This window comes from Thamnophis elegans, chromosome 5, assembly GCF_009769535.1.
Source record: "Thamnophis elegans isolate rThaEle1 chromosome 5, rThaEle1.pri, whole genome shotgun sequence".
Taxonomy (NCBI): Eukaryota; Metazoa; Chordata; class Lepidosauria; order Squamata; family Colubridae; genus Thamnophis; species Thamnophis elegans.
The window spans coordinates 21,482,424-21,495,199 of NC_045545.1; positions in this window are offsets into that span (position 1 = coordinate 21,482,424).

Below are 12,776 nucleotides of genomic sequence, written 5' to 3' on the forward strand. Positions count from 1 at the left end.
AATCTATGTCATCATCTGTCAACAACGTCTGTTATCTTTTACATTCGAAAAAGTGTCCACTTGCTATAACTGATTAAGCCAATACAGAGATGTCATTTTTAGAAATATCAGAAATGGCAAAATTCTGATGCTATTTTTGCAAAATTTCCTGACGCTATTTTTTGTAACCTTACAGAACATTCTATGACTGAATTGAAGACAGTTATTCTTAAAGAAGTTGCAAAAATTATTTTCATTGATTCAAAAGTATTTCTCGGAATGAAAACTGTTTAAGAGGTATTATCACCCTCTATCTCTTAAGAAGCTTTAAAATATAATATTGTATCCAATAAATTGTGTCACACTATATTACTTTTTGTATATGTGCATATGCGTGGATCTAACAGTATGTATGTGTGTGGGTATGCAGGCATACATCTTTCTCTCTCAAAAGTAATTTTCATTGCAAGCAGCTTGGTTCCCTGCTTGAATCTGGAAAATATCCTCAGTATGCACCTGCCTCATGAAAACGTTTTGTTCTCTCTGCTTTTTAAAAATGGAGTTGTACAAATTTTGCTGCTGCTGCTAAATTCTTTGACATTCAATTTTATGCTCCAGAATTCATATTAAGATAATAGTTTTATTAGGTCAGCTGAAGGTCTACACTTTTTACATTCACAAGCTTTCAAGTGTCCAAAACTCTTCAGTAGGCAAAAAAAGTTAAAATCTAGAGAGAAAGAAATGAGGGCAGAAGAGGGGAAATGTGGCTGATATTCAACCCATAATCGATTCTTACCTTAAAATGATCCATCAGAGAACTAGCATGTAAATAGAGTTATTAGGTTGCATAAGATACTCCAAGATTTAGGAAAAAGTCCAAAAATATAAAATCAGCTTTTATTCAAAAATATATTTTAAAAATCTTTGTAATTAACAGAATTACAAAGTAAGTGGTAGATGGTAGAAAAGACAACAATTAAACAATCTTTCTTTTAATAAAGTGTTAGCTAACTCAAGCTATCTGTCCCATATAGTTACAGAATATTTTATCCTACATTGCTAGTATCAGCGTTCAAATGCAAAATACTAATCAATTAAAAGTATTGATTAATTAAAATTACTCATTTTAATTAATTAATTACAAAGAAATATTAGTGAGCACATAATAAAAATATATCTCTAGATTACTGTTCCCAGATATGGCCTACAAATAATTAGTGGACCAGAAAATGATGGCAAAGAGATTCATAACTTTTTGCTGCCATCTCACAGTTGTCCTAATTTTGCAACACACATCTGGGAGGCCTATTGTGGATTCTTAATTTAAGTTATGCATGTGTAGAAATTTAAAATCAAAAATCTAATTTCACATAATAACTTGTCTGTTGTATTTATGAAAGACTGACATTTTAGGAACAAAACAAGCAAAGCTAATCTTGGAAAAGGAAAACCACAGTCTGCGAAAAGTGCCCTCGTATCTAGATGATGCCATGACAGCTGGGTTTCTTTATGATAGTATCATGGATTAATTTTGTTTTGACTAATTCATTTTCAGAACAATTCACACCATACAAGTGTTTAATCAACATTTCTTTCTTTCCTTATTCTGACCAGGCTCCAAGATTGGAAAGCACCAGTGCCTATTTAAAAACAAAATGATAAGCTCTATCATGTTCCATTAAACAGGCTATTATCCTCCTTAGATATATTCTTTGCGAAAGCAAAATATGTAACAATCGGATCAAGATAATTTATGTTAAAAAGTAGCAAGGAATATTAAGTGCCACAACTGTAGCATTACCTGATCATAAAGGCAACTTCATACACTCTTCATCTTAAAAGTAGATACTTATAAACAGGCTGCACAAATTGTATATGACCAATTCAAGAAGTGATGCTATACCCTTGTGCTCTGACCCCCCTTCTCCGCTCGTTCACAGACAACAGGCAGACAGACTTAAAAGGAAATAACTTTATCAGTCCTCGGCTCAGACTGGCTGCGAGCCCAAAATGAACATACATAAAGTCTCTGGCAAGAAGATAACAGAATGCAAAAACAAAGATCTCTTACGGCCAAACCAGGTGTACAGAAAGAAAGCAATTCACTTCTCCAAGTGTCTCTAACAAACAAACCACAACCGATGAACAATGAACCATGAACGAACAACGAACATTGACTTCTGCAACCAGGGCACCATCAGTCCTTTTATCTCCAGAAGACCACACTAACGAGCCCCAACTGCATTGTTATTCCTGCATCCCAACTCAACTCACAGCAAACTTCTGCTGAGTCACAACAACTTTGTATCATCTTCAGACATAATTACCATTGGCAAAGGACTAATGATTATTATATTAAGGATTAAGGAAGAATCCCCATACCTGCAGAGTACAGGTAATCCTCAATTTACAACAGTTCATTAAGTGACTGTTCAAAGTTACAATGGCACTGGAAAAAAGTGACTTATGGCCATTGTTCACACTAATGGCCATTGCAACACCTCCACAGCCATGTGATTTACATTAGGATGCATGACAATTCACTCACATTTTTGATGGTTGCTATGTCCTGATCCCCTTTTGTGACCTTCTGACAAGCAAAGTCAATGAGGAAACCAGAGTCTCTGTACCATGTTACTAATTTAAGAATTGCAGTGATTTGTTAATATGGTGAGAAAAGGCGTAAAATAAAGCAAACTCACTTAACAAATGTCTCACTTAACATCATAAATGTTGGGTTCAACTGTGGTCGTAAATTGAGGACTACCTGCAATATAGGTTGCTTAGCCCTTATCAAGTAGAATCTCATTTATCATCCATGTACTACAACTCACCAAATCTATGGCAGTTGAAATTGGCCATTAGAGGCCTTTATATTTCCTAGGGATTTGAAGGCATGCTTAACCCAATTTGTCACAATTATTTGTGCCCTATACAGGCACTAATTGTTAGCCTGATGATTTTGAAGAGGCAGCAGAATACACAGCGAACTTTTCCACCAACAGAATATGATGGAAATACGTGGCCCTTGAGAAGTCAGCATGAATGAAGTCAGCATGAATTTGCACCGTACTTCATAAACTGATAATGCAGAAATAAATTCAACTTTCACAGTTGAGAAACCACCACAATAAACTATGGTATGCAAAACAGTCTATGGACATTTCCTCCCCTCTCATCACATACCAGTTTCAGATTTGACAATGGAATGACTAAGGGGGCACACTTAAAAAACCCACCATCCCTTTATTACTATACAACCCTTCCCCCCCATTTTGCATATATATACACACACACACACACACACATATATATATATATACATAAATATATGTACATATACATACATACATACATACATACATGATGTGGTACATACATTAAAAATGGACAAAGTTTAAAGTACAACAGAGTTTTCATCCTTTTCATGAAGGCATCATAGCCTGTGGACATTTCTGCAAGTAACTTGTTTTGCGTTAAATCAGCAGAGCCAAACTGGGAATTTTCTAGTTTGCTGACTGTTACCTTCCCATCAAAGGTGGTTCCTATTTTTCTACTTGCATTGTTTAACATGCTTTCGAACTGCTAGGTTGGCAGAAGCTGGGCCAAGTAACAGGAGCTCACTCCATTATGCAGCGCTAGGGATTCGAACCGCCGAACTGTAGACCTTTCTGATTGACAAGCTCAGTTTCTTAGCTCAGTTTCATTCCATGGGGTAAGCTACCTTATACAAGCTAATCTCCCTGAAGATTGGACAGGACAAGTCTATCTTATCTTGTATTCAGTCATGCCAAGAATGAGAGCATCTGTGGTTAAGAAGTATTTGTTTATGCCAAGTAGTGATGAGTCCATGTCAGAATGAAGGAGTATCTATTTCCCAAGGGTATTTTGATTGATAATGAGAACGATCATTGTTTGAATCATTACTATCTTTTCACTTCCTTAAATATTCAAACAATAGTTACAGATAAGTATTCATACAAGAAGATCTAGAGGGTGATATGATTCTTTTTCTCTAGTTTCAAGAGCCATAAGAACTAGTTTCCCAAACTGGATGCAACATGAAAAATCTATATTCATTTATTTCTATTTATACCTTCTTCACATACAGTATAAAAGGGGGACTCAAGATTTTGTCTTAACCTCTTTGTACCTTATGCAGTCTCTTACCATGCGAACGGTTAATTTTGCCATTGCATTCTTTTTTTGCATTTAAAACAATGAATTTAACATACTGGTGATATATATGTATACGTTTATCATGAGAGGGAGGCATGTAACTATTGTCTGAAAAATAATACAAATCAGGCACCAATATTTGCAGTGTGTGTCTTCAATTAAAGGAGTGTAAACTGATTTGGCAAGGCTTTGTTGCAAGCATCTCCATCACCAATGACAGTGTACAAACAAATGCTGCTATACAGTGATCTTTGCAAACATTTCCCAATAAATATTTATAAAATACAAATTAAGAAATGTAACACTGGAATTGATCATTAGAGGAGTTTGGCTTCTGAATTTAGAGGAATAAAGTTCTGTAAACAATATATGTGCTATCATTACTCTGAATAATGTACATATTAAAAAACAGCATTCATATTAAATTATAAAGTTGTGGTACAGTTTTGATTGGCCACTCACAAATTCAAGGTTAATGATAATTTTATTGTGATCATATTTTAAAGGAGAATTTTCTGAAAATTACTCCCTCCACACTTATCAACTGACTTGACACAATTCAGAGATCTGGAAGCAGACATTAAAAGAATCAGGAAAAAAATCACAATAGCATGTTTCAGTACTGTTTAATTAAATGGCAAGTGGTGTTTAGTTTATTTTGCAGAAAATTGTTATTGATGTTTGTCTTGCTTTTGTTTTGTGTTCTGTTGTCTTGTGTTAATGTTTAGTTACACTGAATACATAAAATGAGTACAAAAGCAGGACAGAAATTAAAAATAAGCCAATCAAAGGACCCAATCAGGGGTGGGTTTCAACCAGTTCGCGGCGGTCCCTGCGAACCGGTTGGTCGCCGAACCCGGAAGTAAGTAACTTCCAGGAACGGCGAAGGGCGCGCCCGCCCGCGGTCCTTACCCGGTTTTGACGAGTTCTGCATTTCCACGCATGCGCAGGACGCATACAGCGCCTGCACGATCGTCCAGGAGCAGCTGGAGCATCGCACAGACGCTAGTACGCATGCGTGCACCGCGCGCGTGCATGAGGACGCCGCCGGCCCCATTCCAACCGAACCGGTTGGAATGGGACGAGAAACCCACCCCTGGACCCAATACATAGAGATTGAATACGTGTCTGCAAAGTATAGGTAGGCCTCAACGTATAATCACGATTGAATTTTCATTGCTAAGCATTAATTGAGTCATCAGAAGATTGTGCCCAATTTTATGACTTTCTTTCTGTGGCGGTTAATAAAATCACAGGGTCATTAAGTGAATCTGGCTTCCCACAATGGTTGTAAATCAAGGACAACCTACAGATGGTTATTTCTCAGATTTGTCATGCAGGAGTAGAAACATAAGTCTGATATAACTGTTACCAAGAACATTTCATAGGGATCATGAGGAGTCAAGCTCAAAATAAAAGAGAGGCTTTAGCTTCTTAGAAGGTTTGTAGATAAATCATCTGGACTCTCCTCTTCCCCTTTCAATAACAATGTCTAATGGGAATTACAATCATCAGTAGCATGTCCAGTTCAATCAGGACCACATCAGGGCTGTGTTTGACCTGGGGGGGCGTGACCAGCTGAATGTTACTCGTGTCGGGGGCGCTGGTAGTGGCCTGAGCACCCTGCCTATGAAAACGGACTCCCGAGCTCCATTTTGGCTGTGACAGCCTCCTCCAACCCTCTGTCAGTGAAAACAGGGCTTTGGAGGGCTGTACGTGGCCCTCCCGAGCTCCATTTTCACTGGCAGAGGCCCCCGCATGCCTGTCCTTTGCTGTTTTCAGGGTGGCCCCGCAGGCCAGATCTAACCACCCCGCAGGCTAGATCCAGCCCCTGGGCCTTGAGTTTGACACCCCTGACCTAGATGAATGGTTTGATGAGTATTTCCAGAGTCAATACATTGAGAACTTTTAAATGTATTAAAAACTAAAGACAACTTTTTTTAAAAGATAAACAGCATTTCCCTATTTATGTCTCTTTCCTAATCCTTATATATTACATTTGGATTTTAAAATATCAAACCTGTTCACAGATCTAATTAATTATAAATTAGCCTTCCATCTACTTCCACTGAGATTTGGCCTCCCCCAAACATTGTGTCCATTTGTTTTCTATATTATAAAAGAAGAGGAAGACAACAAATTGGACTTATTAACCAAAGCTATTAGTTAGCTAATCTTGTTAATGCAGAAAGTTATCACATTTAAAAAAAGAAAACATATTGGGGAATCAGTTTTATCAGAAAGCAAGTTCTACAAGTCCAGCAAAACTTCTTACACAACAATCAACTTCTGTAATTAGACGAGTCTCATTTGTATCAATATCTTCTGATAAGCTAACCTCTAGGTTTTCATAAATGGATTTTTTTTGCAACAGAACCCTTGTTATTTCTCTCCGCCAAGGAAGAAGGCAATGGCAAATCATTTCCTAAATCTTCCCATGAAAACTTCAGGGATTAGTTCAGGCAATGACCAGGGATCAACATTGATTCAAAGCACCCAATAAACGTATTACGTATGTATGTCAGTTTTGACCTAACTGAAATTTTGACCTCCAATTTGGGTTCACAGGTAAATGTTGAGCGTGAATGGAACTAAGCTAGGCTTGGTTACTCTCGCGTTTCTTTAAAACTTTCCAATTAGAGAAGCCAGTTGAATGAATTAACATTATTAATAAGCAGTGATGAAAGGAAATGAAATGTTTAGCTATAAATATTAAGTTTCTGAAGAGGATCAAAGGAATGGCTGACTTTGATGATTCTTTGAGTGAGGTCCACTTAAAGATCAGAGCAAAACTGCCTTAATGTTTTCATCAACTCCAGTTGCCTTCTCCAGTTTGACACCCCTGATCTAGGCAATATTAAACACATAGAAGCATAAATGGTTTCAGCATAGAATCTGAATTCTACCCTAGAGAGACAAATTTAAACAAAATTTTCTTCTTATTGTAGTGCATAGTTTTCTTATGGTGGAGGGTGTCCACTGAAATCAATGGCTTAATAAACAAAAGTGTCTGGGAATGCTGAAATGATAGCCTGATCTTAGATTAAGGCTACTACATTTGAAATTATGTAGATTGTTATGTAGATATTATCTGTATGATTAATTGTATTGTCTTGAATGAAATGTACTGATTTATCTTATCATTTCAAATGCTGAACTATTTGGGTGGGAACCTTTTTGTGAACCTTGGATGCCCCTTCTAAAGTAGAGTGTCTTTGAAATACAGTTTGCCAAGTATTTGTTGCAATAGTGTCTTGCCCAAGTAGACTCAATGTAGAGAGAAGTCTTCTGGTTAACCCCACACAGTGGATTCTAAGCTATTGAAATACATTATTGGCTACCTCAATGAAGGGGTTATGTATACCTCAATGAAGGGGTTATGTCTAAAGGTGGAAAAACCAAGTTGAATCACTAAATTTAACCGGGCTAGGAAACTCCAGCTAAACTAGGGCTGTCAAAATCAGGAAGCCTGCTAGAGGGCTGCAAAGTAATAATGTACAGTTTTTGCAACCCAGATCTTGTAGTCATAGCTACTGTAAGTGGGGTCTCTCCCCATAAACAGAGCAGTGTTTTGCAATGGGACAACTCTGCATCCCAAACTACAGTCGTTTACAGCCAATATGTCACCACCAATCAAAAGAAGGCTGAAGGAGAATCCCAAAATGTAATCCCCCTCCCAAAATCTATAAGAAAATGGATTGAGGATCATTCTAACACAACCTCTTGCAACCCACCAAAGTAACTTGCAAACACAGGGAACCGAAAATAGAATGGGTGTCACTAAACGCACCAAATAATGTGTTGTTTCAGATTAGCTTCATTTGCAAAGCAGGACTGCAATAAAGCGGGCCTCTCTAAACTCCCTGATGGCCTGTGAAAATAAGACACTGCATTCATCATGTGAATCTAGTGGCCAACAAAACTTTCCTGGTATTAACATATTTCCTTATCTGGAAGAAAAACCTTTTGAACGTCAACCTCTGTTTATTTCAACCAACAATTCTCCTGAAGGGAATCCAAAGCTTTGTGTAGTAGGAAATTCTAAAGACTGATCAAGAAATCTGCTCCTTAGGTCCACTTCAGCTCAGTGTGCTGGGCGAAAACTATTGGGAGTCCCAGGAAAAGGCAGGAAAGAAAAGGCCCCAAAGTACAGGACTCAAATCCTTTTAACCCTAAGGAGACCTGTAAGGAGAGAGGGAGCACTTCTAATGCTGATTTTATTTGTATTATTTCTTTTCCTTTTCTTTTTTAAATTAAATGTTTCCCTTTGGTTTGCCCTTTCTCTCTTGCTCCTCAGTTTCCTTCTACCTGATCTTTTCAGGTGCCAACCTACTCCTACATACTCATATATATAATATTATAAATATTACATATTAATATTATATATTAATAATAATATATTAAATATTTTATATTTATAAATATATATATACACAGGTTCCACAAGCAAGAGGCGGCGGAAACAAAGGGATGACAGTGAAGCGGGAAAGGTTTTGGTTATGGTTCGTTTTTCTGTCCTTCTGGAGGGAGAAGGACAGAAGAAAGCAGAGGTTGCGGAGGACGCCCGCCTCTTCCTCAGACGAGGAGTAAGGGACACGTTTTGGTTTCTCCTGAAATCGAGAGGAGGCACCGGGGGGAGGGGGAGAAATGTGCGTTGTGTGCGCGCTTCTGGAGCAACTTGTACATCTGAAAACAGCGCGAGATTCGCGCCACAGATTCCCAAAAGGAGGAGAAAGGACGGAATCCTCCCCCCCCCCGCGCCTCCCAGCCGCGGATCCTCAAGGCGCCCGGCCGGGGTAAGGTTATTGCCAAAGGTTCCCCCCCCCCCCCCGCCGCCGCTCCTTGCCTCCTTGTCTCCTCTGCCGCATTCCGTGCTGCTTTTCTTTTTTTTCCCCCTTCTTCCTTTCCCATCCCCGCTTAGGGCTTGAGAGATGGCAGTAGCGACAGTGACAAGGAAGCGAAGAAGAGCAGCGGGAAAAGGAGAGGGTCGGCGGCGGGACTGAGAACCTCTCGGCGTTTTCCAGCGGGGATTGCTGGTCGGAGAGAAAAGGACACCCAGAAAAAAATTCAAGGGATTTTTCCCATTCAAATGCATCCGGGGTGGGGAGGGTTTTTTGAGGGGGGGGGGTGTCACCATGGCTCGGAGAAGCGAACGGGACTCGTTTGCGTTATTATTATCATCATCATCATCATTTTTTTTCTCAATCTCTCCTTTCTTTTTGAACAATCCAAGCAACAGATAGAGATTTACCTTCAAAATGCAGGCCATGTTCTATCCTTCCTTAACCCTCCCTCCGCCCCAAAGCAGCAGAGATCTGCTTTGGGAGTAAGAGATCCAACTCTCGGAGGCAGGAGACTGAAAAGAGCCGCCGGGGTTTGCCTCCGCTTTACATTCCGGGAGATCCCAGCGCATAAGGACTCGCACCATTCCGCGACCCGTTAGTCATGTTGGCTTCGTTTGTTCCTCCCCATCAGCTTCTGCCACTGGCTGGGAGCCAGCCCCGTACCACCCCCCTTTCGTCACGTGACTGATCTGGGCTCTCTTTTTTCTTTCACCGCTCCACCCCCGGCTTTTTTCTTCTTCTTTTCCGTAAGAATTTTCGTTTTCTTTTTCAGAAGGAAGCGATCGGGTGCTTCTCCTCCTCCTCCTCCTCCTCCTGCTCTTCGCGACGGTATCCGAAAGAAAACTTTTACGGCCGAAGATGCGCCGCGGTTTGGAAGAGACTCTAGGGGTGGGTGGCTCGGGTGAAAGGCGAGAAACTTCGCGTTACTTGTTCCCTGCCGTTCCAAGTCTTTAAAAAAGAAAAGTGATCGGGAATCTCCGGTGCAGAAAGGCCGGATTAGAGTTGGTAGAAGAAGTTCTTCCAAGCCCTTCTCCTGCCACCCTGATCTACCAATATTAATAACGGACAGAAAGATCTCCGATGCCCCGCTGGAGGCTCGAAGCGTGGAAAACAGCTTTTTCTCTTTCTCTCTCTCGTTTTGTTTGAAATTTGGAGGTGAAAAGAGCGACCCACGTTGCACATAATCCACACAGGATCTCATTGTGGCTTGGTCTGCTTGTTGCGCTCTTTGGGACCCTTTCCTTCTTGTATCTAACCCTGGCACAAGTGATGCCCCTGCAGCCCCCCCCCCCCATATGACTTTCACCTGGCCATTAGAGACAGATTCAGTGAGTCTTTACATGTTTGTTGGGATCTTTTGGACAAGGGACGTGGTGGCTCAGTAGGCTAAGACACTGAGCTTGTCGATCAGAAAGGTTCAGTGGTTCGAATCCCGAGTGCCGCATAAAAGATTGAGCTCCCATTACTTGTCCCAGATTCTGCCAACCTAGCAGTTCGAAAGCATGTAAAAAATGCAAGTAGAAAAATAGGAACCACCTTTGGTGGGAAGGTAACAGCGTTTCATGCGCCTTCGTCGTTTAGTCATTCTGGTCACATGACTATGGAGATGTCTTCGGACAGCACTGGCTCTTTGGCTTTGAAATGGAGATGAGCACCGTCCCCTAGAGTCGGGAACAACTAGCACTTATGTGGGAGGGGAACCTTTATCTTTATGTTCTATATCCCTTTGGATATGCAGGTTTACTAACCTTCTCGAATACAGGTAGTCCTAGACAACTATTCCTTTAGTGACTTGTAGAAAGCCCCCTCCCCAGATTAAAATATTCTTTATTTAAAAAGAGGCAGAATATTACATTTCCTCAAAGGAGAAATATGTTCTTAAACATGCATTTCCTGCATAGGAAAACAGCTTCAAGCAGAAGAGGCTGGTCTTTTGGAATGGAGATTTTGGTTTTTTTCAGGAAGATGAGACCAATCCATTCATAAACAAACTGGCACAGAAGGTTGAAGCTCATGGGGTTAAAATCTACATTCCCCCACCCAAATTCTAAGGACAGGACATGACCTTTAGGATATAATAGGATTTACCCATCACCATTAGAATAGCAAAAGACACAAGGCTCACTATTTTGCACAACTGCCTGGAGCATCTCAAACAAAAAATCCCAGAAGCCTATAAAGATCCATCCACTCACTCAGATATTTTGTCAGCCACCCCAGAAACAGGCTGTTTTCACTTAAGTTTCTGGAAACCAAAATAAACATCTTCTAGCCAGGCTCCATTGATTCCCCCCCACGCCCCCAGCTTGGAACTGGACTGGATTTGTCCTCCCACAGACTGTTTGAAGATATAGCGGCACTGAAAAAAACTGGCTTATGATTGTCACACTTGTGACCATTGCAGTGTTCCCTTTGATCACATGATCAAAATTCCGTGGCACGACATAACCGTGGTAGACTAAAGTGCGCCGACAACACCGCGGTGCTAAAACCACGATGTCAAAAGCGCGCCCACAACAGCGCGCCCACAACAGCACGCCGACAGAAGCGCGATTTAACTTAAGGTAAGGTTTAGGGTTAGGTTTTGGGTTAGGTTTAGGGTTAGGTTTAGGGTTAGGTTTAGGGTAGGTTTAGCGTTAGGTTTAGGGTTAGGTTTAGGGTTATTTTTAGGGTTATGTTACAGCGCGCTTCTGTCAGCGCGCTGTTGTCGGCGCGCTGTTGTCGCGTGGTTTTGACGGTGCGGTTTTGTCACCGCGCTTTAGTCACACACACTTTAGTCTACCGCGGTTTTGTGGTGGAACCCAAAATTCAGGTATTTGGTAACTGGCATATATTTATGACAGTTGTACTGTCCCAGGTTCATATGATTACCATTTGTAACTTTCCAGGCCAGCGTCTGACAAGGAAAGTCAATGGGAAAAGCCAGAGTTGCTTATTGACTGTAAGGTAAGCTAAAGGTTCTCCTGCACATATGTTCTACTCGTTCTTGACTCTAGGGGGAAGTGTTCATCTTCATTTCAAAGCCAAAGAGCCAGCGCTATCCGAAGAAGTCTCCCTGGTTATATGGCCGGCATGACTAAACACAAAGGCGCACAGAAGGCTTACTTTCCCACCAAAGGTGGTCCCTATTTTTCTACTTGCATTTTTACATGCTTTTGAACTGCTAGGTTAGCGGAAGCTGGGACAAGTAACGGGAGCTCACTCTGTTACACGGCACTGGGGATTCAAACTGCTGAACTGCCAACCTTCTGATCAACAAGTTCAGCATTTTAGCCGCTGCGTCCCTTTTTGTATTGACTCTATGATTTACTAAATAACTGCAATGATTAGCTTAACTTTAGCAAAATGTCCTTCCTCCTCTTATTATTGCCACAACAGCAACCCCATTAGGTCAGTTGGCTGAGAGAGCGTGACTGACACAAAATCACACAGTTGCCAGGACTAGAATTCACAGTCTCCTGATTTCTGAGTCTTGTGCCTTAATCACTAAACTCCACATAGCCTTCTCATAAGAAAGTTGCTCTAGGCAGTGTCAACATAATTATCAGAATAAGAGGAAAAACATTTCTTTAATGCTAATATAATTAAGGACAATTTAATCCTGTCTCTCTCAAGTGAAGATGATGCAGTGCAATGCATTAAGATGAGACAAAACGTTTCCACCACAAAACCGCGGAGGACAAAATCGCGCTCGACGAAAGCGCGCATTTGACGTCATCACAGCGCGACGAAAACATCGCGCTGTGATCGAAAAATGTAAAAAAAAAGCGAAAA